The sequence below is a fragment of the Patagioenas fasciata genome, unplaced genomic scaffold (assembly GCF_037038585.1).
Source record: "Patagioenas fasciata isolate bPatFas1 unplaced genomic scaffold, bPatFas1.hap1 Unplaced_6, whole genome shotgun sequence".
In the NCBI taxonomy this organism is placed as follows: domain Eukaryota; kingdom Metazoa; phylum Chordata; class Aves; order Columbiformes; family Columbidae; genus Patagioenas; species Patagioenas fasciata.
Window position 1 is genome coordinate 1,788,103 of NW_027288778.1, and position 27,615 is coordinate 1,815,717.

The 27,615-nt window shown below is 60.4% G+C and overlaps 1 long non-coding RNA gene across 1 annotated transcript in view; it reads left to right on the plus strand.

The window, feature by feature from the left end:
* LOC139826901 (uncharacterized) overlaps positions 1–25,103 on the plus strand; it is a 37,033-nt gene extending 11,930 nt beyond the window's left edge. Inside the window, exon 3 of the long non-coding RNA XR_011737012.1 lies at positions 24,814–25,103. This is a non-coding gene — a long non-coding RNA (uncharacterized lncRNA). The remainder of the gene's footprint in view (positions 1–24,813) is intronic.
* The last annotated feature ends 2,512 nt before the right edge of the window (positions 25,104–27,615 follow it).

Sequence of the window (27,615 nt, forward strand, 5' to 3'; positions counted from 1 at the left end):
ACCCCCCATTGTCCCCAGGACCTACTGTGACATTCAGGGGAGCCCCTTTGTCACTGGGGCCCATTGTGACACCATGGAGACCCCCGCTTGTCCTCAGGGTCCATTGTGACATCCTGGGCACCCCCCATTTTCCCCAGTACCCATTGTGACATCCTGGCCACCCCCTTGCTCCCAGGGCCCGTTGTGGCACCATGGGGACACCCCCTTTGTCCCCAGGGCCCATTGTGACATCCCAGGACCCCCCTTTGTCCCCAGGGCCATTGTGAAATCCTGGGGACCCCTTTTGTCCCCAGGGCCCATTGTGGCACCATGGGGAACCCCTTTGTCACTGGGGACCATTGTGACATTCCAGGATTCCACTTTGTCCCCAGGGCTCGTTCTGACACCTTGGGGACTCCCATTGTCCCCAGGGCCCATTGTGACATCCCAGGACCCCACTTTGTCCCCAGGGCTTATTGTGACATCTGGGGGACGCCCTTGTCCCCAGGACACATCCTGGCACCGTGGGGACCCTCCTTGTCACTTGGGCCCATTGTGACACCATGGGGACCCACCCTTTGTCCCCAGTGCCCATTGTGACATCCTGCGGACCCCCTGTTGTCCCCAGGGCCCATTGTGACATTCAGGGGACCCACCATTGTCCTCAGGGCCCATTGTGACGTCCCAGGACCCCCCATTGTCCTCAGGGCCCATTGTGACATCCTCAGCACCCCCTTGTCCCCAGGGCCCATTGTGACATTCAGGGGACCCCTCTTTTTCCCCAGGGCCCATTGTGACATCCAGGGGACCCCCCCTTGTCCCCAGGGCCCATTGTGACGTCCCAGAACCCGCCATTGTCCCCAGGGCCCATTGTGACATCCTGGGGATCCCTCCTTGTCCCCAGGGCCCATTGGGACGTCCCAGGACCCCCATTGTCCCCAGGGCCCATTGTGACATTCAGGGGCCCCCGTTTGTCACTGGGGCCCATTGTGACATCCCAGGACCCCACATTGTCCCCAGGGCCCTTGTGACATCCTGGGGACCCCACTTGTCCCCAGGACCCATTGTGACACTATAGGGACCCCCCCTTGTGCCCAGTGCCCATTGTGACACCGTGGGTACCACCCTTGTCCGCACGGCCCATTGTGACATCCTAGGGACACCCCCTTGTCTCCAGGGCCCATTGTGACATCCTGGGAATCCCTCCTTGTCCCCAGGGCCCATTTTGACATTCAGGGGACCCCCCATTGTCCCCAGGGCCCATTGTGACACCATGGGGACCCCCCCTTGTCACTGGGGCCCATTGTGACACCATGGAGACCCCTGCTTGTCCTCAGGGTCCATTGTGACATCTTGGGCACCTCCCATTGTCCCCAGGACCCATTGTGACATCCTGGGGACCCCCTTGCTCCCAGGACCCATGGTGGCACCATGTGGACATCCCCTTTGTCCCCAGGGCCCATTGTGACATTCCAGGACCCCCCATTGTCCCCAGGGCCCATTGTGACATCCACTGCACCCCGTTGTCGCCAGGGCCCATTGTGACATTCAGGGGACCCCCCCTTGTCACTGGGGCCCATTGTGACACCATGGAGACCCCTGCTTGTCCTCAGGGTCCATTGTGACATCTTGGGCACCTCCCATTGTCCCCAGGACCCATTGTGACATCCTGGGGACCCCCTTGCTCCCAGGACCCATGGTGGCACCATGTGGACATCCCCTTTGTCCCCAGGGCCCATTGTGACATTCCAGGACCCCCCATTGTCCCCAGGGCCCATTGTGACATCCACTGCACCCCGTTGTCGCCAGGGCCCATTGTGACATTCAGGGGACCCCTCTTTGTCCCCAGGGCCCATTGTGACATCCTGGGGACCCCCCCTTGTCACTGGGGCACATTGTGACGTCTTAGGACCCCCCATTGTCCCCAGGGCCCATTGTGACATCCACTGCACCCCGTTGTCGCCAGGGCCCATTGTGACATTCAGGGGACCCCCCATTGTCCCCAGGGCCCATTGTGACATCCTGGGGATCCCTCCTTGTCCTCAGGGCCCATTGTGACGTCTTAGGACCCCCCATTGTCCCAAGGGCCCATTGTGACATTCAGGGGACGCCTCTTTGAAACCCAGGGCACATTGTGACATCCTGGGGACCCCCCCTTGTCCCCACAGCCCATTGTGACGTCCCAGGACCCCCCATTGTTCCCAGGGCCCATTGTGACATCCTGGGGATCCCTCCTTGTCCCCAGGGCCCATTGTGACACTATGGGGACACCCCCTTGTTCCCAGGGCCCATTGTGACATCCTGGGTACCACCCTTGTCCGCAGGGCTCATTGTGACGTCCCAGGACCCCCCATTGTCCCCAGGGCCCATTGTGACATCCTGGGGATCCCTCCTTGTCCCCAGGGCCCATTGTGACACTATGGGGACACCCCCTTGTTCCCAGGGCCCATTGTGACATCCTGGGTACCACCCTTGTCCGCAGGGCCCATTGTGACGTCCCAGGACCCCCCATTGTCCCCAGGGCCCATTGTGACACCCTCGGCACCCCCTTGTCCCCAGGGCCCATTGTGACATTCCGGGGACCCCTGTTTGTTCCCAGGGCCCATTGTGACATCCTGGGGACCCCCTCTTGTCACTGGGGCCCATTGTGACGTCCCAGGACCCCCCATTGTCCCCAGGGCCCATTGTGACATTCAGGGGACCCCTCTTTGTCTCCAGGGCCCATTGTGAAGTCTAAGGACCCCCCATTGTCCCCAGGGCCCATTGTGACATCCTGGGGATCCCTCCTTGTCCCCACGGCCCATTGTGACATCCTGGGGACCCTCCTTGTCCCCAGAGCCCATTGTGACATCCAAGGGACCCCCTTTGTCTCCAGGGCCTATTGTGGCACCATGGGGACCCCCTTTGACACTGGGGCCCATTGTGACACCGACGACACCCCCCTTTGTCCCCAGAGCCCATTGTGACATCCAGGGGACCCCCTCTTGTCCCCAGGGCCCATTGTGACGTCCCAGGACCCTCCATTGTCCCCAGGGCCCATTGTGACATCCTGGGGATTCCTCCTTGTCCTCAGGGCCCATTGTGACGTCCCAGGACCGCCCATTGTCCCCAGGGCCCATTGTGACATCCTGGGGATCCCTCCTTGTCCCCAGGGCCCATTGTGACGTCCCAGGACCCCCCATTGTCCCCAGGACCCATTGTGACATTCAGGGGACCCCCTTTGTCCCTGGGGCCCATTGTGACATCCCAGGACCCCACATTGTCCCCAGGGCCCATTGTGACATCCTGGGGACCCCACTTGTCCCCAGGACCCATTGTGACACTATGGGGACCCCCCCTTCTCCCCAGGGCCCATTGTGACGTCCTGGGGATCCCTCCTTGTCCGCAGGGCCCATTGTGACGTCCCAGGACCCCCGATTGTCCCCAGGGCACATTGTGACATCCTCGGCACCCCCTTGTCCCCAGGGCCCATTGTGACATTCAGGGGACCCCTGTTTGTCCCCAGGGCCCATTGTGACATCCTGGGGACCCCCTCTTGTCACTGGGGCCCATTGTGACGTCCCAGGACCCCCCATTTTCCCCAGGGCCCATTGTGACATTCAGGGGACCCCTCTTTGTCCCCAGGGGCCATTGTGACGTCTAACGACCCCCCATTGTTCCCAGGGCCCATTGTGACATCCTGGGGATCCCTCCTTGTCCTCAGGGCCCATTGTGACATCCCAGGACCGCCCATTGTCCCCAGGGCCCATTGTGACATCCTGGGGATCCCTCCTTGTCCCCAGGACCCATTGTGACATTCAGGGGACCCCCCTTGTCCCCAGGGCCCATTGTGACATTCAGGGGACCCCTCTTTGTCCCCAGGGCCCATTGTGACATCCTGGGGATCCCTCGTTGTCCCCAGGGCCCATTGTGACGTCCCAGCACCCCCCATTGTCCCCAGGACCTACTGTGACATTCAGGGGAGCCCCTTTGTCACTGGGGCCCATTGTGACACCATGGAGACCCCCGCTTGTCCTCAGGGTCCATTGTGACATCCTGGGCACCCCCCATTTTCCCCAGTACCCATTGTGACATCCTGGCCACCCCCTTGCTCCCAGGGCCCGTTGTGGCACCATGGGGACACCCCCTTTGTCCCCAGGGCCCATTGTGACATCCCAGGACCCCCCTTTGTCCCCAGGGCCATTGTGAAATCCTGGGGACCCCTTTTGTCCCCAGGGCCCATTGTGGCACCATGGGGAACCCCTTTGTCACTGGGGACCATTGTGACATTCCAGGATTCCACTTTGTCCCCAGGGCTCGTTCTGACACCTTGGGGACTCCCATTGTCCCCAGGGCCCATTGTGACATCCCAGGACCCCACTTTGTCCCCAGGGCTTATTGTGACATCTGGGGGACGCCCTTGTCCCCAGGACACATCCTGGCACCGTGGGGACCCTCCTTGTCACTTGGGCCCATTGTGACACCATGGGGACCCACCCTTTGTCCCCAGTGCCCATTGTGACATCCTGCGGACCCCCTGTTGTCCCCAGGGCCCATTGTGACATTCAGGGGACCCACCATTGTCCTCAGGGCCCATTGTGACATCCTCAGCACCCCCTTGTCCCCAGGGCCCATTGTGACATTCAGGGGACCCCTCTTTTTCCCCAGGGCCCATTGTGACATCCAGGGGACCCCCCCTTGTCCCCAGGGCCCATTGTGACGTCCCAGGACCCCCCATTGTCCTCAGGGCCCATTGTGACATCCTCAGCACCCCCTTGTCCCCAGGGCCCATTGTGACATTCAGGGGACCCCTCTTTTTCCCCAGGGCCCATTGTGACATCCAGGGGACCCCCCCTTGTCCCCAGGGCCCATTGTGACGTCCCAGAACCCGCCATTGTCCCCAGGGCCCATTGTGACATCCTGGGGATCCCTCCTTGTCCCCAGGGCCCATTGGGACGTCCCAGGACCCCCATTGTCCCCAGGGCCCATTGTGACATTCAGGGGCCCCCGTTTGTCACTGGGGCCCATTGTGACATCCCAGGACCCCACATTGTCCCCAGGGCCCTTGTGACATCCTGGGGACCCCACTTGTCCCCAGGACCCATTGTGACACTATAGGGACCCCCCCTTGTGCCCAGTGCCCATTGTGACACCGTGGGTACCACCCTTGTCCGCACGGCCCATTGTGACATCCTAGGGACACCCCCTTGTCTCCAGGGCCCATTGTGACATCCTGGGAATCCCTCCTTGTCCCCAGGGCCCATTTTGACATTCAGGGGACCCCCCATTGTCCCCAGGGCCCATTGTGACATCCTCTGCACCCCCTTGTCCCCAGGGCCCATTGTGACATTCAGGGGACCCCTCTTTGTCCCCAGGGCCCATTGTGACATCCTGGGGATCCCTCGTTGTCCCCAGGGCCCATTGTGACGTCCCAGGACCTCCCATTGTCCCCAGGACCTATTGTGACATTCAGGGGAGCCCCTTTGTCACTGGGGCCCATTGTGACACCATGGAGACCCCTGCTTGTCCTCAGGGTCCATTGTGACATCCTGGGCACCCCCCATTTTCCCCAGGACCCATTGTGACATCCTGGCCACCCCCTTGCTCCCAGGGCCCGTTGTGGCACCATGGGGACACCCCCTTTGTCCCCAGGACCCATTGTGACATCCCAGGACCCCCCTTTGTCCCCAGGGCCATTGTAGCACCATGGGGACCCCCTTTGACCTCAGGGCCCATTGTGGCACCATGGCAACCGCTTTTGTCCCCAGGGCCCATTGTGACATTCTTGGACCCCACTTTGTCCCCAGGGCCTATTGTGACACCATGGGGACCCCTCCTTGTCACTGGGGACCCATTGTGACACCATGGGGACCCCCCCTTGTCCTCAGGACTCATTCTCACATCCTGGACACCCCCCATTGTCCCCAGGGCCCATTGTGACATCCACTGCACCCCCTTGTCCCCAGGGCCCATTGTGACATTCAGGGGACCCCTCTTTGTCCCCAGGGCCCATTGTGACATCCTGGGGACCCCCCCTTGTCCCCAGGGCTCATTGAGACGTCCCAGGACCCCCCACTGTCCCCAGGGCCCATTGTGACATGCTGGGGACCCCCTTTGTCCCCAGGGCCCATTCTGATACCGTGGGGACCCCCCATTGTCCCCAGGGCCCATTGTGACATGCTGGGGACGCTCTTTGTCCACAGGGCCCATTGTGACATCCTGGGGACCCTCCTTGTCCCCAGAGCCCATTGTGACATGCTGGGGACGCTCTTTGTCCCCAGGGCCCATTGTGGCACCATGAGGACCCTCTTTGTCACTGGGCCCCATTGTGACATCCCAGGACCCCCCTTTGTCCCCAGGGCCCATTGTGACATCCTGGGGACCCTCCTTGTCCCCAGAGCCCATTGTGACATCCCAGGACCCCACTTTGTCCCCAGGGCTTATTGTGACGCCATGGGGATCTCCCTTGTCCCTAGGGCCCATTGTGACATCCCATGACCCCCCTTTGTCCCCAGTGCTATTGTGAAATCCTGGGGACCCCTTTTGTCCCCAGGGTCCATTGTGACACCGTGGGGAACCCCTTTGTCACTGGGGGCCATTGTGACATTCCAGGATTTCACTTTGTCCCCAGGGCTCGTTCTGACACCTTGGGGACTCCCATTGTCCCCAGGGCCCATTGTGACATCCTGGGCAACCCCATTGTCCCCAGGGCCCATTGTGACATCCTGGGGACCCCCATTGTCCCCAAGGCCCATTGTGACATTCCAGGACCCCCCATTGTCCCCAGGGCCCATTGTGACATCCACTGCACCCCCTTGTCCCCAGGGCCCATTGTGACATTCAGGGGACCCCTCTTTGTCCCCAGAGCCCATTGTGACATCCTGGGGACCCCCCTACTCACTGGGGCCCATTGTGACGTCCCAGGACCCCCCATTGTCCCCAGGGCCCATTGTGACATCCTGGGGATCCCTCCTAGTCCCCAGGGCCCATTTTGACATCCCAGGACCCCCCATTGTCCCCAGGACCCATTGTGACATTCAGGGGGCCCCTTTGTCACTGGGGCCCATTGTGACATCCCAGGACCCCACATTGTCCCCAGGACACATTGTGACATGCTGGGGACGCTCTTTGTCCCCAGGGCCCATTGTGACATCCTGGGGACCCTCCTTGTCCCCAGAGCCCACTCTGACATCCAGGGGACCCCCTTTGTCCCCAGGGCCCATTGTGGCACCATAGGGACCCCCTTTGTCACTGGGGCCCATTGTGACATCCCAGGACACCCCCTGGTCCCCAGGCCCCATTGTGACATCCTGGGGACCCCCCTTGTCCTCAGGGTCCATTGTGACAGCGCAGGACCTTACATTGTCCCCAGGGCCCATTGTGATATGTGGGGGACCCCCTTGTCCCCAGGGCCCATTGTGACATCCCAGGACCCCCCATTGTCCCCAGGGCCCATTGTGACATCCTCGGCACCCCTTTGTCCCCCGGGCCCATTGTGACATCCTGGGGACCCCCCCTTGTCCCCAGGGCCCATTGTGACGTCCCAGGACCCCCCATTGTCCCCAGGGGCCATTGTGACATCCTAGGGATCCCTCCTTGTCCCCAGGGCCCATTGTGACATTCAGGGGACCCCTCTTTGTCCCTAGGGCCCATTGTGACATCCTGGGGATCCCTCCTTGTCCCCAGGACCCATTGTGACGTCCCAGGATCCCCATTGTCCCCAGGACCTATTGTGACATTCAGGGGACCCCCTTTGTCACTGGGGCCCATTGTGGCACCATGGAGACCCCCGCTTGTCCCCAGGGCCCATTGTGACATCCCAGGACCCCCCTTTGTCCCCAGGGCCCATTGTAGCACCATGGGGACCCCCTTTGACCCCAGGGCCCATTGTGGCACCATGGCAACCCCTTTTGTCCCCAGGGCCCATTGTGACATTCTTGGACCCCACTTTGTCCCCAGGACCTATTGTGACACCATGGGGACCCCTCCTTGTCACTGGGGACCCATTGTGACACCATGGGGACCCCCCCTTGTCCTCAGGACTCATTCTCACATCCTGGACACCCCCCATTGTCCCCAGGGCCCATTGTGACATCCACTGCACCCCATTGTCCCCAGGGCCCATTGTGATATTCAGGGGACCCCTCTTTGTCCCCAGGGCCCATTGTGACATGCTGAGGACGCTCTTTGTCCCCAGGGCCCATTGTGACATCCTGGGGACCCTCCTTGTCCCCAGAGCCCATTGTGACATCCAGGGGACCCCCTTTGTCCCCAGGGCCCATTGTGGCACCATGAGGACCCTCTTTGTCACTGGGCCCCATTGTGACATCCCAGGACCCCCCTTTGTCCCCAGGGCCCATTGTGACATCCCATGACCCCACTTTGTCCCCAGGGCTTATTGTGACACCATGGGGATCTCCCTTGTCCCCAGGGCCCATTGTGACATCCCATGACCCCCCTTTGTCCCCAGTGCTATTGTGAAATCCTGGGGACCCCTTATGTCCCCAGGGCCCATTGTGACACCATGGGGAACCCCTTTGTCACTGAGGGCCATTGTGACATTCCAGGATTCCACTTTGTCCCCAGGGCTTGTTCTGACACCTTGGGGACTCCCATTGTCCCCAGGGCCCATTGTGACATCCTGGGGACCCCCATTGTCCCCAGGGCCCATTGTGACATTCCAGGACCCCCCATTGTCCCCAAGGCCCATTGTGACATCCACTGCACCCCCTTGTCCCCAGGGCCCATTGTGACATTCAGGGCACCACTCTTTGTCCCCAGGGCCCATTGTGACATCCTGGGGACCCCCACTTGTCACTGGGGCCCATTGTGACATCCCAGGACCCCCCATTGTCCCCAGGGCCCATTGTGACATTCAGGGCACCCCCTTGTCCCCAGGGCCCATTGTGACGTCCCAGGACCCCCCATTGTCCCCAGGACCCATTGTGACATTCAGGTGGCCCCTTTGTCACTGGGGCCCATTGTGACATCCCAGGACCCCACATTGTCCCCAGGACACATTGTCACATCCTGGGGACCCCACTTGTCCCCAGGACCCATTGTGACACTATGGGGACCCCCCCTTGTTCCCAGGGCCCATTGTGACACCGTGGGTACCACCCTTTTCTGCAGGGCTCATTGTGACATCGCAGGACCCCCCTTTGTCCCCAGGGCCCATTCTGATACCGTGGGGATCCCCTTTGTCCCCAGAGTCCATTGTGACATCCAGGGGACCCCCTTTGTCCCCAGGGCCCATTGTGACATCGCAGGACCCCCCTGGGCCCCAGGGCGCATTTTGACATCCTGGGGATGCCCCCTTGTCAACGGGACCCATTGTGACGTCCCAGGACCCCCCATTGTGTCCAGGGCCCATTGTGACATCCTGGGGATCCCTGCTTGTCCCCAGGGCCAATTGTGACGTCCCAGGACCCCCCATTGTTCCCAGGGCCCATTGTGATGTCCTTGGGAGCCCCCTCTCTTCCCAGGGCTCATTGTGACTCTCAGGGGACCCCACCTTGTCCCCAGGACTGATTGTGACGTCCTAGGGCCCCTCTGTGTCCCCAGGGCCCATTGTGACGTCCCAGGACCCCCATTGTCCCCAGGGCCCATTGTGACATCCTCGGCACCCCCTTGTCCCCAGGGCCCATTGTGACATTCAGGGGACCCCTCTTTGTCCCCAGGGCCCATTGTGACATCCTGGGGACCCCCTCTTGTCCCCAGGGCCCATTGTGACATCCTGGGGATCCCTCCTTGTCCCCAGGGCCCATTGTGACGTCCCAGGAACACCCATTGTCCCCAGGACCCATTGTGACATTCAGGGGACCCCCTTTGTCACTGGGGCCCATTGTGACGTCCCAGGACCCCGCATTGTCCCCAGGGCCCATTGTGACACCTTGGGGACCCCCTTGTCACTGGAGACCCGTTGTGACATCATGGGGACCACCCCTTGTCCTCAGGGCCTATTGTGAACATCCTGGGGAACCTCCATTGTCCCCAGAGCCCATTCTGAGTTCCTGGAGACCCCCTTGTCCTCAGGTCCCATTGTGACATCCTGGGCAGCCTCTTTGTCCCCAGGGCCCCTTGTGACATCCTGGGCAACCCCATTGTCCCCAGGGCCCATTGTGACATCTGGGGGACGCCCTTGTCCCCAGGACCCATCCTGGCACCGTGGAGACCTCCCTTGTTACTGGGGACCCATTGTGACACCATGGGGACCTCCCATTGTCCTCAGGGCCCATTGAGACATCCTGGGGACCCCCTTTGTCACTGGGGACCCAATGTGACATCCCAGGAACCCCATTGTCCCAAGGGCCCATTGTGACATCCTGGGGACCCCCCTTTGTCTCCAGGACATATTGTGACACCGTGGGGACCACATTAGTCCCCAGGGCCCATTGTGACATCCTAGGGATCCCCTCTTGTCCCCAGGGCCCATTGTGACGTCCCAGGACCCCCCATTGTCCCCAGGGCCCATTGTGACCTCCTCGGCACCCCCTTGTCCCTAGGGCCCATTGTGACATTCACGGGACCCCCCTTTGTCCCCAGGACCCATTGTGACATCCTGGGGACCCTCCTTGTCCCCAGAGCCCATTGTGACATCCAGGGGACCCCCTTTGTCCCCAGGGCCCATTGTGACATCCTGGGGTCCCCCCTTTGTCCCCAGGGCCCATTGAAATGTCCCAGGACCACCGTTTGTCCCCAGGGTTCATTATGACATCCTGGGGACCCCATTTGTCCCCACGGCCCATTGTGGCACCATGGGGACCCCCTTTGTCACTGGGGCCCATTGTGACATCCCAGGACCCCACTTTGTCCCCAGGGCTTATTGTGACACCATGGGGATCTCCCTTGTCCCCAGGGCCCATTGTGACATCCCATGACCCCCCTTTATCCCCAGTGCTATTGTGAAATCCTGGGGACCCCTTTTGTCCCCAGGGCCCATTGTGGCACCATGGGGAACCCCTTTGTCACTGGGGGCCATTGTGACATTCCAGGATTCCACTTTGTCCCCAGGGCTCGTTCTGACACCTTGGGGACTCCCATTGTCCCCAGGGCCCATTGTGACATCCTGGGCAACCCCATTGTCCCCAGGGCCCATTGTGACATCTGGGGGACGCCCTTGTCCCCAGGACCCATCGTGACACCGTGGGGACCCTCCTTGTCACTTGGGCCCATTGTGACATCCTGGGCACCCCTTTTGTCCCCACAGCCCATTGTGGCACCATGGGGACCCCCTTTGTCACTGGGGCCCATTGTAACATCCCAGGACCCCACATTGTCCCCAGGGCCCTTGTGACATCCTGGGGACCCCACTTGTCCCCAGGACACATTGTGACATCCTGGGAATCCCTCCTTGTCCCCAGGGCCCATTTTGACATTCAGGGGACCCCCCATTGTCCCCAGGGCCCATTGTGACATCCTCGGCACCTCCTTGTCCCCAGGGCCCATTGTGACATTCAGGGGACCCCACATTGTCCCCAGGGCCCATTGTGACATCCTGGGGACCCCCCCTTGTCCCCAGGGCCCATTGTGACGTCCCAGGACCCCCCACTGTCCCCAGGGCCCATTGTGACATTCAGGGGACCCCCCTTTGTCCCCAGGGCCCATTCTAATACCGTCGGGACCCCCTTTGTCCCCAGGGCCAATTGTGACATGCTGGGGACGCTCTTTGTGTACAGGGCCCATTGTGACATCCTGGGGACCCTCCTTGTCCCCAGAGCCCATTGTGACATCCAGTGGACCCCCTTTGTCCCCAGGGCCCATTGTGGCACCGTGAGGACCCTCTTTATCACTGGGGCCCATTGTGACATCCCGGGACCCCCTTTGTCCCCAGGGCCCATTGTGACATCCTGGGGGACCCTCCTTGTCCCCAGAGCCCATTGTGACATCCCAGGACCCCACTTTGTCCCCAGGGCTTATTGTGACACCATGGGAATCTCCCTTGTCCCCAGGGCCCATTGTGACATCCCATGACCCCCCTTTGTCCCCAGTGCTATTGTGAAATCCTGGGGACCCCTTTTGTCCCCAGGGCCCATTGTGGCACCATGGGGAACCCCTTTGTCACTGGGGGCCATTGTGACATTCCAGGATTCCACTTTGTCCCCAGGGCTCGTTCTGACACCTTGGGGACTCCCATTGTCCCCAGGGCCCATTGTGACATCCTGGGCAACCCCATTGTCCCCAGGGCCCATTGTGACATCTGGGGGACGCCCTTGTCCCCAGGACCCATCGTGACACCGTGGGGACCCTCCTTGTCACTTGGGCCCATTGTGACATCCTGGGCACCCCTTTTGTCCCCACAGCCCATTGTGGCACCATGGGGACCCCCTTTGTCACTGGGGCCCATTGTAACATCCCAGGACCCCACATTGTCCCCAGGGCCCTTGTGACATCCTGGGGACCCCACTTGTCCCCAGGACACATTGTGACATCCTGGGAATCCCTCCTTGTCCCCAGGGCCCATTTTGACATTCAGGGGACCCCCCATTGTCCCCAGGGCCCATTGTGACATCCTCGGCACCTCCTTGTCCCCAGGGCCCATTGTGACATTCAGGGGACCCCACATTGTCCCCAGGGCCCATTGTGACATCCTGGGGACCCCCCCTTGTCCCCAGGGCCCATTGTGACGTCCCAGGACCCCCCACTGTCCCCAGGGCCCATTGTGACATTCAGGGGACCCCCCTTTGTCCCCAGGGCCCATTCTAATACCGTCGGGACCCCCTTTGTCCCCAGGGCCAATTGTGACATGCTGGGGACGCTCTTTGTGTACAGGGCCCATTGTGACATCCTGGGGACCCTCCTTGTCCCCAGAGCCCATTGTGACATCCAGTGGACCCCCTTTGTCCCCAGGGCCCATTGTGGCACCGTGAGGACCCTCTTTATCACTGGGGCCCATTGTGACATCCCGGGACCCCCTTTGTCCCCAGGGCCCATTGTGACATCCTGGGGGACCCTCCTTGTCCCCAGAGCCCATTGTGACATCCCAGGACCCCACTTTGTCCCCAGGGCTTATTGTGACACCATGGGAATCTCCCTTGTCCCCAGGGCCCATTGTGACATCCCATGACCCCCCTTTGTCCCCAGTGCTATTGTGAAATCCTGGGGACCCCTTTTGTCCCCAGGGCCCATTGTGGCACCATGGGGAACCCCTTTGTCACTGGGGGCCATTGTGACATTCCAGGATTCCACTTTGTCCCCAGGGCTCGTTCTGACACCTTGGGGACTCCCATTGTCCCCAGGGCCCATTGTGACATCCTGGGCAACCCCATTGTCCCCAGGGCCCATTGTGACATCCTGGGGACCCCCCTTGTCCCCAAGGCCCATTGTGACATCCACTGCACCCCCTTGTCCCCAGGGCCCACTGTGACATTCAGTGGACCCCTCTTTGTCCCCAGGGCCCATTGTCACATCCTGGGGACCCCCGTTGTCACTGGGGCCCATTGTGACATCCAAGGGACCCCCCCTTGTCCCCAGGGCCCATTGTGACGTCCCAGGACCCCCCATTGTCCCCAGGACCCATTGTGACATTCAGGGGGCCCCTTTGTCACTGGGACCCATTGTGACATCCCAGGACCCCACACTGTCCCCAGGACACATTGTGACATCCTGGGGACCCCACTTGTTCCCAGGGCCCATTGTGACACCGTGGGTACCACCCTTGTCCGCAGGGCTCATTGTGACATGCCAGGACCCCCCTTTGTCCCCAGGGCCCATTCTGATACCGTGGGGATCCCCTTTGTCCCCAGAGTCCATTGTGACATCCAGGGGACTCCCTTTGTCCCCAGGGCCCATTGTGACATCGCAGGACCCCCCTGGGCCCCAGGGCGCATTTTGACATCCTGGGGATGCCCCCTTGTCAACGGGGCCCATTGTGACGTCCCAGGACCCCCCATTGTCCCCAGGGCCCATTGTGACATCCTGGGGATCCCTCCTTGTCCCCAGGGCCCATTGTGACGTCCCAGGACCCCCCACTGTCCTCAGGACCTATTGTAACATTCAGGGGACCCCCTTTGTCACTGTGGCCCATTGTGACATCCCAGGACCCCACATTGTCCCCAGGGCCCATTGTGACATCCTGGGGACCCCATTTTCCCCAGGACCCATTGTGACACTATGGGTACCCCCCCTTGTCCCCAGGGCCCATTGTGACGTCCCAGGACCCCCCATTGTCCCCAGGGCCCATTGTGACATTCAGGGGACCCCCTTTGTCACTGGGGCCCATTGTGACATTCAGGTGACCCCCCTTTGTCCCCAGGGCCCATTGTGACATCCTGGGGATCCCCATGTCACTGGGGCCCATTGTGACGTCCCAGGACCCCGCATTGTCCCCAGAGCCCATGGTGACATCCTGGAGACCCCCTTTGTCTCCAGGGCCCATTGTGACGTCCCAGGACCCCCCATTGTCCCCAGGGTCCATTGTTACATCCTGGGGACCCCCTTGTCACTGGGACCCATCATGACACCATGGGGACCCTCCTTGTCACTGGGGACCCATTGTGACACCATGGGGACCCCCCCTTGTCCTCAGGGCCCATTGTGACATCCTGGGCATCCCCCCTGTCCCCCGGGACCATTGTAACACCGTGCGGACCCCCCTTTGTCCCCAGGGCCCATTGTGACACTGTGGGGAACCCCCTTGTCCCCAGGACCTATTGTTACGTCCCAGGACCCCCCATTGTCCCCAGGGCCCATTGTGACACCTTGGAGACCCCCTTGTCACTGGAGACCCATTGTGACACCATGGGGACCACCCCTTGTCCTCAGGGCCTATTGTGAACATCCTGGGGAACCTCCATTGTCCCCAGAGCCCATTGTGAGTCCTGGAGACCCCCTTTGTCCCCAGGGCCCATTGTGACATCCTGGGGTCCCCCCTTTGTCCCCAGGGCCCATTGAAATGTCCCAGGATCACCGTTTGTCCCCAGGGTTCATTGTGACATCCTGGGGACCCCATTTGTCCCCACGTCCCATTGTGGCACCATGGGGAACCCCTTTGTCACTGGGGCCCATTGTGACATCCCAGGACCCCACTTTGTCCCCAGGGCTTATTGTGACACCATGGGGATCTCCCTTGTCCCCAGGGCCCATTGTGCTATTGTGAAATCCTGGGGACCCCTTTTGTCCCCAGGGCCCATTGTGGCACCATGGGGAACCCCTTTGTCACTGGGGGCCATTGTGACATCCCAGGATTCCACTTTGTCCCCAGGGCTCGTTCTGACACCTTGGGGACTCCCATTGTCCCCAGGGCCCATTGTGACATCCTGGGCAACCCCATTGTCCCCAGGGCCCATTGTGAAATCTGGGGAACGCCCTTGTCCCCAGGAGCCATCGTGGCACTGTGGGGACCTTCCTTGTCAGTTGGGCCCATTGTGACACCATGGGGACCCCCCCTTTGTCCCCAGTGCCCATTGTGACATCCTGTGCGCCCCCCTTTGTCCCCAGGGTCCATTGTGACATCCTGGGCAACCCCATTGTCCCCAGGGCCCATTGTGAAATCTGGGGGACGCCCTTGTCCCCAGGACCCATCGTGGCACCATGGGGACCCTCCTTGTCACTTGGGCCCATTGTGACACCATGGGGACCCCCCCTTTGTCTCCAGTACCCATTGTGACATCCTGGGGATCCCTCCTTGTCCCCAGGGCCCATTGTGACGTCCCAGGACCCCCCATTGTCCCCAGGACCCATTGTGACATTCAGGGGACCCCCTTTGTCACTGGGGCCCATTGTGACATCCCAGGACCCCACATTGTCCCCAGGGCTCATTGTGACATTCTAGGACCCCACTTTGTCCCCAGGGCCCATTTTGACATTCAGGGGACCCCCCATTGTCCCCAGGGCCCATTGTGACATCCTCGGCACCCCCTTGTCCCCAGGGCCCATTGTGACATCCCAGGACCCCCCATTGTCCCCAGGGCCCATTGTGACATCCTGGGGACCCCACTTGTCCCCAGGACCCATTGTGACACTATGGGGACCCCCCCTTGTGCCCAGGGCCCATTGTAAAACCGTGGGTACCACCCTTGTCTGCAGGGCTCATTGTGACATCCCAGGACCCCCCATTGTCCCCAGGGCCCATTGTGACATTCAGGGGACCCCACTTTGTCACTGGGGCCCATTGTGACATCCTGGGGACCCCCTTTGTCGCCAGGGCCCATTGTGGCACCATGAGGACCCTCTTTGTCACTGGAGCCCATTGTGACATCCCATGACCCCCCTTTGTCCCCAGTGCTATTGTGAAATCCTGGGGACCCCTTTTGTCCCCAGGGCCCATTGTGGCACCATGGGGAACCCCTTTGTCACTGGGTGCCATTGTGACATTCCAGGATTCCACTTTGTCCCCAGGGCTCGTTCTGAACACCTTGGGGCCTCCCATTGTCCCCAGGGCCCATTGTGACATCCTGGGCAACCCCATTGTCCCCAGGGCCCATTGTGACATCTGGGGGACGCCCTTGTCCCCAGGACCCATCGTGGCACTGTGGGGAGCCTCCTTGTCACTTAGGCCCATTGTGACACCATGGGGACCTCCCCTTTATCCCCAGTCCCATTGTGACATCCTGCGGACCCCCCTTTGTCCCCAGGGCCCATTTTGACATTCAGGGGACCCACCATTGTCCTCAGGGCCCATTGTGAGGTCCCAGGACCCCCCATTGTCCCCAGGGCCCATTGTGACATCCTCGGCACCCCCTTGACCCCAGGGTCCATTGTGACATCCCAGGACCCCCCATTGTCCCCAGGGCCCATTGTGACATTCAGGGGACCCCCCTTTGTCCCCAGGGCCCATTGTGACATCCTGGGGACCCCCTTTGTCCCAAGACTTCATTGTGACATCCTGTGGTCCCCCCTTGTCCTCAGGGTCCATTGTGACAGCCCAGGACCTTACATTGTCCCCAGGGCCCATTGTGATATCTTGGGGACCCCCTTGTTCCCAAGGCCCATTGTGACATCCTGGGGACCCCCCCTTGTCCCCAGGGCCCATTGTGACATCCCAGGACCCCCCATTGTCGCCAGGGCCCATTGTGACATCCTCGGCACGCCCTTGTCCCCAGGGCCCATTGTGACATCCTGGGGACCCCCCCTTGTCCCCAGGGCCCATTGTGACGTCCCAGGACCCCCCATTGTCCCCAGGGCCCATTGTGACATCCTCTGCACCCCCTTGTCCCCAGGGCCCATTGTGACATTCAGGGGACCCCTCTTTGTCCCCAGGGCCCATTGTGACATCCTGGGGACCCCCCCTTGTCCCCAGGGCCCATTGTGACATCCTGGGGACCCCCCCTTGTCCCCAGGGCCCATTGTGACGTCCCAGGTCCCCCCATTGTCCCCAGGGCCCATTGTGACATCCTGGGGATCCCTCCTTGTCCCCAGGGCCCATTGTGACATCCCAGGACCCCCCATTGTCCCCAGGACCTATTGTCACATTCAGGGGACCCCCTTTGTCACTGGGGCCCATTGTGACACCATGGAGACCCCCGCTTGTCCTCAGGGTCCATTGTGACATCCTGGGCACCCCCCATTTTCCCCAGGACCCATTGTGACATCCTGGCCATCCCCTTGCTCCCAGGGCCTGTTGTGGCACCATGGGGACACCCCCTTTGTCCCCAGGGCCCATTGTGACATCCCAGGACCCCCCTTTGTCCCCAGGGCCCATTGTAGCACCATGGGGACCCCCTTTGACCCCAGGGCCCATTGTGGTACTATGGCAACCCCTTTTGTCCCCAGGGCCCATTGTGACATTCTTGGACCCCACTTTGTCCCCAGGGCCTATTGTGACACCATGGGGACCCCCCCTTGTCCTCAGGAGTCATTCTGACATCCTGGACACCCCCCATTGTCCCCAGGGCCCATTGTGACATCCACTGCACCCCTCTGTCTCCAGGGCCCATTGTGACATTCAGGGGACCCCTCTTTGTCCCCAGGGCCCATTGTGACATCCTGGGGATCCCTCCTTGTCTTCAGGGCCCATTGTGATGTCCGAGGACCCCCCATTGTCCCCAGGGCCCATTGTGACATCCTCAGCACCCCCTTGTCCCCAGGGCCCATTGTGACATTCAGGGGACCCCTCTTTGTCCCCAGGGCCCATTGTGACATCCTGGGGACCCCCCCTTGTCCCCAGAGCCCATTGTGACGTCCCAGGACCCCCCATTGTCCTCAGGACCCATTGTGACACTATGGGGACCCCCCCTTTTGCCCAGGGCCCATTGTGACCCTGTGGGTACCACCCTTGTCCCCAGGGCCCATTGTGACATCCTCTGCACCCCCTTGTCCCCAGGGCCCATTGTGACATTCAGGGGACCCCTCTTTGTCCCCAGGGCCCATTGTGACATCCTGGGGACCCTCTTTGTCACTGGGGCCTATTGTGACATCCCAGGACCCCCCTTTTTCCCCAGGGCCCATTGTAGCACCATGGGGACCCCCTTTGACCCCAGGGCCCATTGTGGCACCATGGCAACCGCTTTTGTCCCCAGGGCCCATTGTGACATTCTTGGACCCCACTTTGTCCCCAGGGCCTATTGTGACACCATGGGGACCCCTCCTTGTCACTGGGGACCCATTGTGATACCATGGGGACCCCGCCTTGTCCTCAGGACTCATTCTCACATCCTGGACGCCCCCCATTGTCCCCAGGGCCCATTGTGACATCCACTGCACCCCCTTGTCCCCAGGGCCCATTGTGACATTCAGGGGACCCCTCTTTGTCCCCAGGGCCCATTGTGACATCCTGGGGACCCCCCCTTGTCCCCAGGGCCCATTGTGACGTCCCAGGACCCCCCATTGTCCCCAGGGCCCATTGTGATATGTTGGGGAGCCCTCTTTGTCCCCAGGGCCCATTGTGAAATTCAGGGGACCCCAGCTTGTCCTCAGGGCCCATTCTGATATCCTGGGGACACTCTTTGTCCCCAGGGCCCATTGTGACATCCTGGGGACCCCATTGACACCAAAGCCCATTGTGATATCCTGGCGACCACCTTTTGTCCCCAGGGCCCATTGTGATATCCTGAGGACCGCCCTTTGTCCCCAGGGCCCATTGTGACATTCAGGGGCCCCCGTTTGTCATTGGGGCCCATTGTGAGATCCCAGGACCCCACATTGTCCCAAGGGCCCATTGTGACTTTCAGGGGACTCCACTTGTCCCCAGGACCCATTGTGACACTATAGGGACCCCCCCTTGTGCCCAGTGCCCATTGTGACACCGTGGGTACCACCCTTGTCCGCAGGGCCCATTGTGACATCCTGGGGACACCCCCTTGTCCCCAGGGCCCATTGTGACATTTTGGGAATCCCTCCTTGTCCCCAGGACCCATTGTGACATTCAGGGGACCCCCTTTGTCACTGGGGTCCATTGTGAAAACCCAGGACCCCACACTGTCCCCAGGGCCCATTGTGACATCCTGGGGACCCCCCCTTTGTCTCCAGTGCCCATTGTGACATCCTGCGGACCCCCCTTTGTCCCCAGGGCCCATTTTGACATTCAGGGGACCCACCATTGTCCTCAGGGCCCATTGTGAGGTCCCAGGACCCCCCATTGTCCCCAGGGCCCATTGTGACATCCTGCGGACCCCCTTGTCCCCAGGGTCCATTGTGACACTATGGGGACCCCCCCTTGTGCCCAGGGCCCATTGTGACACTGTGGGTACCACCCTTGTCTGCAGGGCTCATTGTGACATCCCAGGACCCCCCATTGTCCCCAGGGCCCATTGTGACATTCAGGGGACCCCCCTTGTCCCCAGGGCCCATTCTGATACCGTGGGGACCCCTTTGTCCCCAGGGCCCATTGTGACATCCTGGGGACCCTCCTTGTCCCCAGGGCCCATTGTGACATCCAGGGGACCCCCTTTGTCCCCAGGGCCCATTGTGGCACCATAGGGACCCCCTTTGTCACTGGGGCCCATTGTGACATCCCAGGACCCCCCCTGGTCCCCAGGGCCCATTGTGAACATCCTGGGGACCCCCTTTGTCCCAAGACTTCATTGTGACATCCTGGGGACCCCCCTTGTCCTCAGGGTCCATTGTGACAGCCCAGGACCTTACATTGTCCCCAGGGCCCATTGTGATATCTGGGGGACCCCCTTGTTCCCAAGGCCCATTGTGACATCCTGGGGACCCCCCCTTGTCCCCAGGGCCCATTGTGACATCCCAGGACCTTACTTTGTCCCCAGGGCCCATTGTGACATCCCAGGACCCCCCATTGTCCCCAGGGCCCATTGTGACATTCAGGGGACCCCTCTTTGTCTTCAGGGCCCATTGTGACATCCTGGGGACCCCCCCTTGTCCCCAGGGCCCATTGTGACGTCCCAGGACCCCCCATTGTCCCCAGGGCCCATTGTGACATTCAGGGGACCCCCTTTGTCACTGGGGCCCATTGTGACGTCCCAGGACCCCCCATTGTTCCCAGGGCCCATTGTGATGTCCTTGGGAGCCCCCTCTCTTCCCAGGGCTCATTGTGACTCTCAGGGGACCCCATCTTGTCGCCAGGGCTGATTGTGATGTCCTAGGGACCCTCTGTGTCCCCAGGGCCCATTGTGACGTCCCAGGACCCCCATTGTCCCCAGGGCCCATTGTGACATCCTCGGCACCCCCTTGTCCCCAGGGCCCATTGTGACATCCTGGGGACCCCCTCTTGTCCCTAGGGCCCATTGTGACGTCCCAGGACCCCCCATTGTCCCCAGGGCCCATTGTGACATCCTGGGGATCCCTCCTTGTCCCCAGGGCCCATTGTGACGTCCCAGGACCCCCCATTGTCCCCAGGGCCCATTGTGACATTCAGGGGACCCCCTTTGTCCCTGGGGCCCATTGTGACATCCCAGGACCCCACATTGTCCCCAGGGCCCATTGTGACATCCTGGGGACCCCCATGTCACTGGGACCCATTGTGACGTCCCAGGACCCCCCATTGTCCCCAGGGTCCATTGTTACATCCTGGGGACCCCCTTGTCCCCAGGACCCATCATGACACCATGGGGACCCTCCTTGTCACTGGGGACCCATTGTGACACCATGGGGACCCCCCCTTGTCCTCAGGGCCCATTGTGACATCCTGGGCATCCCCCTTTGTCCCCCGGGACCATTGTAACACCGTGCGGACCCCCTTTGTCCCCAGGGCCCATTGTGACACTGTGGGGAACCCCCTTGTCCCCAGGGCCTATTGTTACGTCCCAGGACCCCCCATTGTCCCCAGGGCCCATTGTGACACCTTGGGGACCCCCTTGTCACTGGAGACCCATTGTGACAGCATGGGGACCACCCCTTGTCCTCAGGGCCTATTGTGAACATCCTGGGGAACCTCCATTGTCCCCAGAGCCCATTGTGAGTTCCTGGAGACCCCCTTGTCCCCAGGTCCCATTGTGACATCCTGGGGAGCCTCTTTGTCCCCACGGCCCATTGTGACATCCTGGGGACCTCCTTGTCCCCAGGACCCATCCTGGCACCGTGGAGACCTCCCTTGTCACTGGGGACCCATTGTGACACCATGGGGACCTCCCATTGTCCTCAGGGCCCATTGAGACATCCTGGGGACCCCTCTTTGTCTCCAGGACATATTGTGACACCGTGGGGACCACATTAGTCCCCAGGGCCCATTGTGACATCCTAGGAATCCCCTCTTGTCCCCAGGGCCCATTGTGACATCCCAGGACCCCCCTTTGTCCCCAGGGCTCATTGTGACATTCTAGGACCCCACTTTGTCCCCAGGGCCTATTGTGACACCATGGGGAACCCTCCTTGTCACTGGGGACCCATTGTGACACCATGGGGACCCCCCCTTTGTCCCCAGTGCCCATTGTGACATCCTGCCCACCCCCCTTTGTCCCCAGGGTCCATTGTGACATCCTGGGCAACCCCATTGTCCCCAGGGCCCATTGTGACATCTAGGGGGACGCCCTTGTCCCCAGGACCCATCGTGGCACCGTGGGGACCCCCATTGTCCCCAGGGCCCATTGTGACGTCCCAGGACCCCCATTGTCCCCAGGGCCCATTGTGACATCCCAGGACCCCACTTTGTCCCCAGGGCTTATTGTGACACCATGGGGATCTCCCTTGTCCCCAGGGCCCATTGTGACATCCTCGGCACCCCCTTGTCCCCAGGGCCCATTGTGACATTCAGGGGACGCCTCTTTGTCCCCAGGGCCCATTGTGTCATCCTGGGCATCCCTCCTTGTCCCCAGGGCCCATTGTGACGTCCCGGGACCCCCCATTGTCCCCAGGGCCCATTGTGACATTCAGGGGCCCCCGTTTGTCACTGGCGCCCATTGTGACATCCCAGGACCCCACATTGTCCCCAGGGCCCATTGTGACTTTCAGGGGACCCCACTTGTCCCCAGGACCCATTGTGAAACTATAGGGACCCCACCTTGTGCCCAGTGCCCATTGTGACACCGTGGGTACCACCCTTGTCCGCAGGGCCCATTGTGACATCCTGGGGACACCCCCTTGTCCCCAGGGCCCATTGTGACGTCCTGGGAATCCCTCCTTGTCCCCAGGGCCCATTGTGACATCCAGGGGACCCCCCCTTGTCCCCAGGGCCCATTGTGACGTCCCAGGACCCGCCATTGTCCCCAGGGCCCATTGTGACATTCTTGGACCCCACTTTGTCCCCAGGGCCTATTGTGACACCATGGGGACCCCTCCTTGTCACTGGGGACCCATTGTGACACCATGGGGACCCCCCCTTGTCCTCAGGACTCATTCTCACATCCTGGACACCCCCCATTGTCCCCAGGGCCCATTGTGACATCCACTGCAACCCCTTGTCCCCAGGGCCCATTGTGACATCCTGGGGACCCCCCCTTGTCCCCAGGGCCCATTGTGACGTCCCAGGACCCCCCTTTGTCCCCAGGGCCCATACTGATACCGTGGGGACCCCCTTTGTCCCCAGGGCCAATTGTGACATGCTGGGGACCCTCCTTGTCCCCAGGGCCCATTGTGACATCCAGGGGACCCCCTTTGTCCCCAGGGCCCATTGTGGCACCATGAGGACCCTCTTTGTCACTGGAGCCCATTGTGACATCCCATGACCCCCCTTTGTCCCCAGTGCTATTGTGAAATCCTGGGGACCCCTTTTGTCCCCACGGCCCATTGTGGCACCATGGGGAACCCCTTTGTCACTGGGGGCCATTGTGACATTCCAGGATTCCACTTTGTCCCCAGGGCTCGTTCTGACACCTTGGGGACTCCCATTGTCCCCAGGGCCCATTGTGACATCCTGGGCAACCCCATTGTCCCCATGGCCCATTGTGACATCTGGGGGACGCCCTTGTCCCGAGGGCCCATTGTGACATTCAGGGGACCCCTCTTTGTCCCCAGGGCCCATTGTGACATCCTGGGGACCCCCCCTTGTCCCCAGGGCCCATTGTGACGTCCCAGGACCCCCCATTGTCCCCAGGACCCATTGTGACATTCAGGGGACCCCCTTTGTCACTGGGGCCCATTGTGAAATCCCAGGACCCCACATTGTCCCCAGGGCCCATTGTGACATCCTGGGGACCCCCCCTTTGTCCCCAGTGCCCATTGTGACATCCTGCGGACCCCCCTTTGTCCCCAGGGCCCATTTTGACATTCAGGGGACCCACCATTGTCCTCAGGGCCCATTGTGCGGTCCCAGGACCCCCCATTGTCCCCAGTGCCCATTGTGACATCCTCGGCACCCCCTTGTCCCCAGGGTCCATTGTGACACTATGGGGACCCCCCCTTGTGCCCAGGGCCCATTGTGACACTGTGGGTACCACCCTTGTCTGCAGGGCTCATTGTGACATCCCAGGACCCCCCATTGTCCCCAGGGCCCATTGTGACATTCAGGGGACCCCCCTTGTCCTCAGGGCCCATTCTGATACCGTGGGGACCCCCTTTGTCCCCAGGGCCCATTGTGACATCCTGGGGACCCCCTTTGTCCCAAGACTTCATTGTGACATCCTGGGGACCCCCCTTGTCCTCAGGGTTCATTGTGACAGCCCAGGACCTTACATTGTCCCCAGGGCCCATTGTGATATCTGGGGGACCCCCTTGTTCCCAAGGCCCATTGTGACACCCTGGGGACTCCCATTGTCCCCAGGGCCCATTGTGACATCCCAGGACCCCCCATTGTCCCCAGGGCCCATTGTGACATCCTCTGCACCCCCTTGTCCCCAGGGCCCATTGTGACATTCAGGGGACCCCTCTTTTTCCCCAGGGCCCATTGTGACATCCTGGGGACCCCCCCTTGTCCCCAGGGCCCATTGTGACGTCCCAGGACCCCCCATTGTCCCCAGGACCCATTGTGACACTATGGGGACCCCCCGTTGTGCCCGGGGCCCATTGTGACACCGTGGGTACCACCCTTGTCTGCAGGGCTCATTGAGACATCCCAGGACCCCCCATTGTCCCCAGGGCCCATTGTGACATTCAGGGGACCCCCCTTTGTCCCCAGGGCCCATTCTGATACCGTGGGGACCCCCTTTGTCCCCAGGGCCCATTGTGACATCCTGGGGACCCCCCCTTGTCCCCAGGGCCCATTGTGACGTCCCAGGACCCCCCATTGTCCCCAGGGCCCATTGTGATATGCTGGGGAGCCCTCTTTGTCCCCAGGGCCCATTGTGAAATTCAGGGGACCCCAACTTGTCCCCAGGGCCCATTGTGACATCCTGGGGACCCCATTGTCACCAGAGCCCATTGTGATATCCTGGCGACCGCCCTTTGTCCCCAGGGCCCATTGTGACATCCCAGGACCCCCCGTTGTCCCCAGGGCCCATTGTGACATCCCAGGACCCCCTTTGTCCCTGTCGAGGGTTAGGATTGCGTGTGACAATCAAACCCTGCCAGATGTGTTGTCAACCTCCTCTCCCCCCCCCCAATTCCCCCTTTTTCCCCTCCCTCTCCCCCCTTCCCACTCAGCACAGGCGATCGGGAGGGGAAGAAGCACAGAGGGGAGAGAGCTGGAAAAGTTCAAGATGTTTTACTGATGCTACTGATGAGAACAGAGAAAATGATACAAATATACAAAACCCATCTTGTAAGTCTGAGCAACTGCAGAGCCAGCACCCAAAGTCCTGGATCAGACTCTGCAGCCAACCGGAGCTGGATTCAGTCTCTCACTGGCCTCCGTTCGCAGGGACGACCAGCAAGGTCCTCTCCTGATGTCGGCCATGAGCAGAAGGGAAGGAAAAAGGCAAAAGGGAAGGAAAAGGGACGAGATCCTCGTGATCTCCCACTTTTATATGAAGTATTCACGTGAACGGAATGTTATACACAGTTGCTCACCAGTTTCTCGTTGCCCCTCTCGCGAGATGTCCATCTGTGCTTGTCAATAAGTTTCCATTCCCTTGCTGGGTTTGCCAAAACATGTGTCTGGTTCTCCAGGAAAATGCAGCTGACATGAAGGCTTTGGCTGACAGGCAAATTCACTAAAAGAGAAACTTGTTTTTAACAAAACCAGGACATTCCACCCCTTATCATATGACATTCACTGAATACTTAAACCTTATCAATACAATCTATCAATACAATCTAATTAATCACTACTACTATATATATATATATACATATGTACATATATACACAGGAGTAATTAATCAGTGGACCTTCCTTTGAAAAGTTCATTAAGTTCATTTTGTCACCACAGTCTCCCAGGGCAGGGAAAATGGTCCAAGTGCATCTCATGACCCCTGTTGGTGGGTTAAGGACACCAACTTCCAAGAAGGTGTCGGGCGCCACTCGAAGAAGCCAGCGCTGGTTTCATCACCATTGTCTTGATCTGAAAGACACTTATTAAACATTGTTAGTGCGGCAATTCACATCGTACAGTTCAGCATTGCATATTTTCACCTAAAATCAAATCCCCTTGAGGTGCACACCGAACTTCTCCATCCTTAAGCATCACCCACCAGGTGCTGCCAGGTCCCTGGGCAAAAACAATCCCACGAATAGGTTTGCCTGTGCCCGATGCAGGAGGAACCCAGACTGCCTTTCCTAAGATATTTTTCATGTGTACTACAGGGACTTTATCTCCTTCCACAGTCCATAGAATTTCTGATTGGGCAGGCCCGGCTCGATTGGTTGATCCCCTGGTGTTGACCAACCAAGTGGCTTTTGCTAAATGTGAATCCCAGTTTTTAAAGGCCCCACCACCCAGTGCCTTTAGTGTAGTTTTTAACAAACCATTGCACCTTTCAATTTTCCCAGAGGCTGGTGCATGATATGGAATATGATACACCCACTCAATACCATGTTCTTTGGCCCAATTGTCTATAATACTGTTTTTGAAATGAGTACCATTGTCTGATTCAGTTCTTTCTGGCGTACCCGGCCACCAAAGGACTTGCTTCTCAAGGCCCAAGATGGTATTTTGGGCTGTAGCATGAGGTACGGCAGATGTTTCCAACCATCCAGTGGTTGCTTCCACCATTGTAAGTACATAACGCTTACCTTGACGTGTTTGTGGAAGTGTAATATAATCAATCTGCCAAGCTTCTCCATACTTACACTTTAACCATCACCCCCCACATAAGGACCCCCCATCTAAGGACCCCCCAGTTGTGCCCAGGGCTCATTGTAACATATCAGGACGCCCCATTGTCCCCAGGGCCCATTGTGACGTCCCAGGACCCCCCGTCATCCCCAGGGCCCATTGTGACATCCTGGGGACCTCCCTTTGTCCCCAGGGCCCATTTTGACACCGTGGGTATCCCCCTTGTCCCCAGGGCCCATTGTGACATCCTGGGGACCCCCAGTTGTCCCCAGGACCCATTGTGACAACCTGGGGACCAACCTTTGTCCCTAGGGCCCATTGTGACATTCCAGGACCCCCCATTGTCCCCAGAGCCCATTGTGACATCCTGGGCACCATCCTTGATCCCCAGGGCCCATTGTGACATCCCAGGACCCCACTTTATACTGAAGGCCCATTGTGACATCCTGGGGACCCCCATTGTCCCCAGGGCCCATTGTGACATTCAGGGGACAGCCTTTTTCCCTAGGGCCCATTGTGGCATCCTGGGGACTCCCCTTGTCACTGGGGACCCATTGTGGCACCGTGGGGACCCCCCATTGTCCCCAGGGCCCATTGCGACATCTCAGGACCCCCCAGTTGTCCCGAGGGCCCATTGTGGCATCCGAGGACCCCCCTTTGTCCCCATGGCCCATTGTGACACCATGGGGACCCCCTTTGTCACTGGGGCCCATTGTGACATCCCAGGACCCCCTTTGTCCCCAGCTCCCATTGTGACAGTCAGGGGACCCCACTTTGTCCCCAGGGCCCACTGTGACATCCTAGGACCTCCCTTTGTCCCCAGGGCCCATTGTGACATCCGGTGGACCCCGTTGTCCGCAGGGCCCATCGTGGAACCATGGGGACCCTCCTTGTCACTTGGGCCCATTGTGACACCATGGGGACCACCCCTTTCTCCCCAGAGCCCATTGTGACCTCCTGGGGACCCGCCCTTGTACGCAGGGCCCATTGTGAAGTCCCAGGACCCCCTTTGTCCCCAGGGCCCATTGTGACATCCTGGGGACCCTCTTTGTCACTGGGGACCCATTGTATACACCATGGGGACCCCCACTGTCCCCAGGGCCCATTGTGACATCCTGGGGACCCCCCTTTGTCCCAAGGACCCATTGTGACATCTCAGGACCCCACTTGTCACTGGGGACCCATTGTGACACCATAGGGACCCCCGTTTGTCCCCAGGGTCCGTTGTG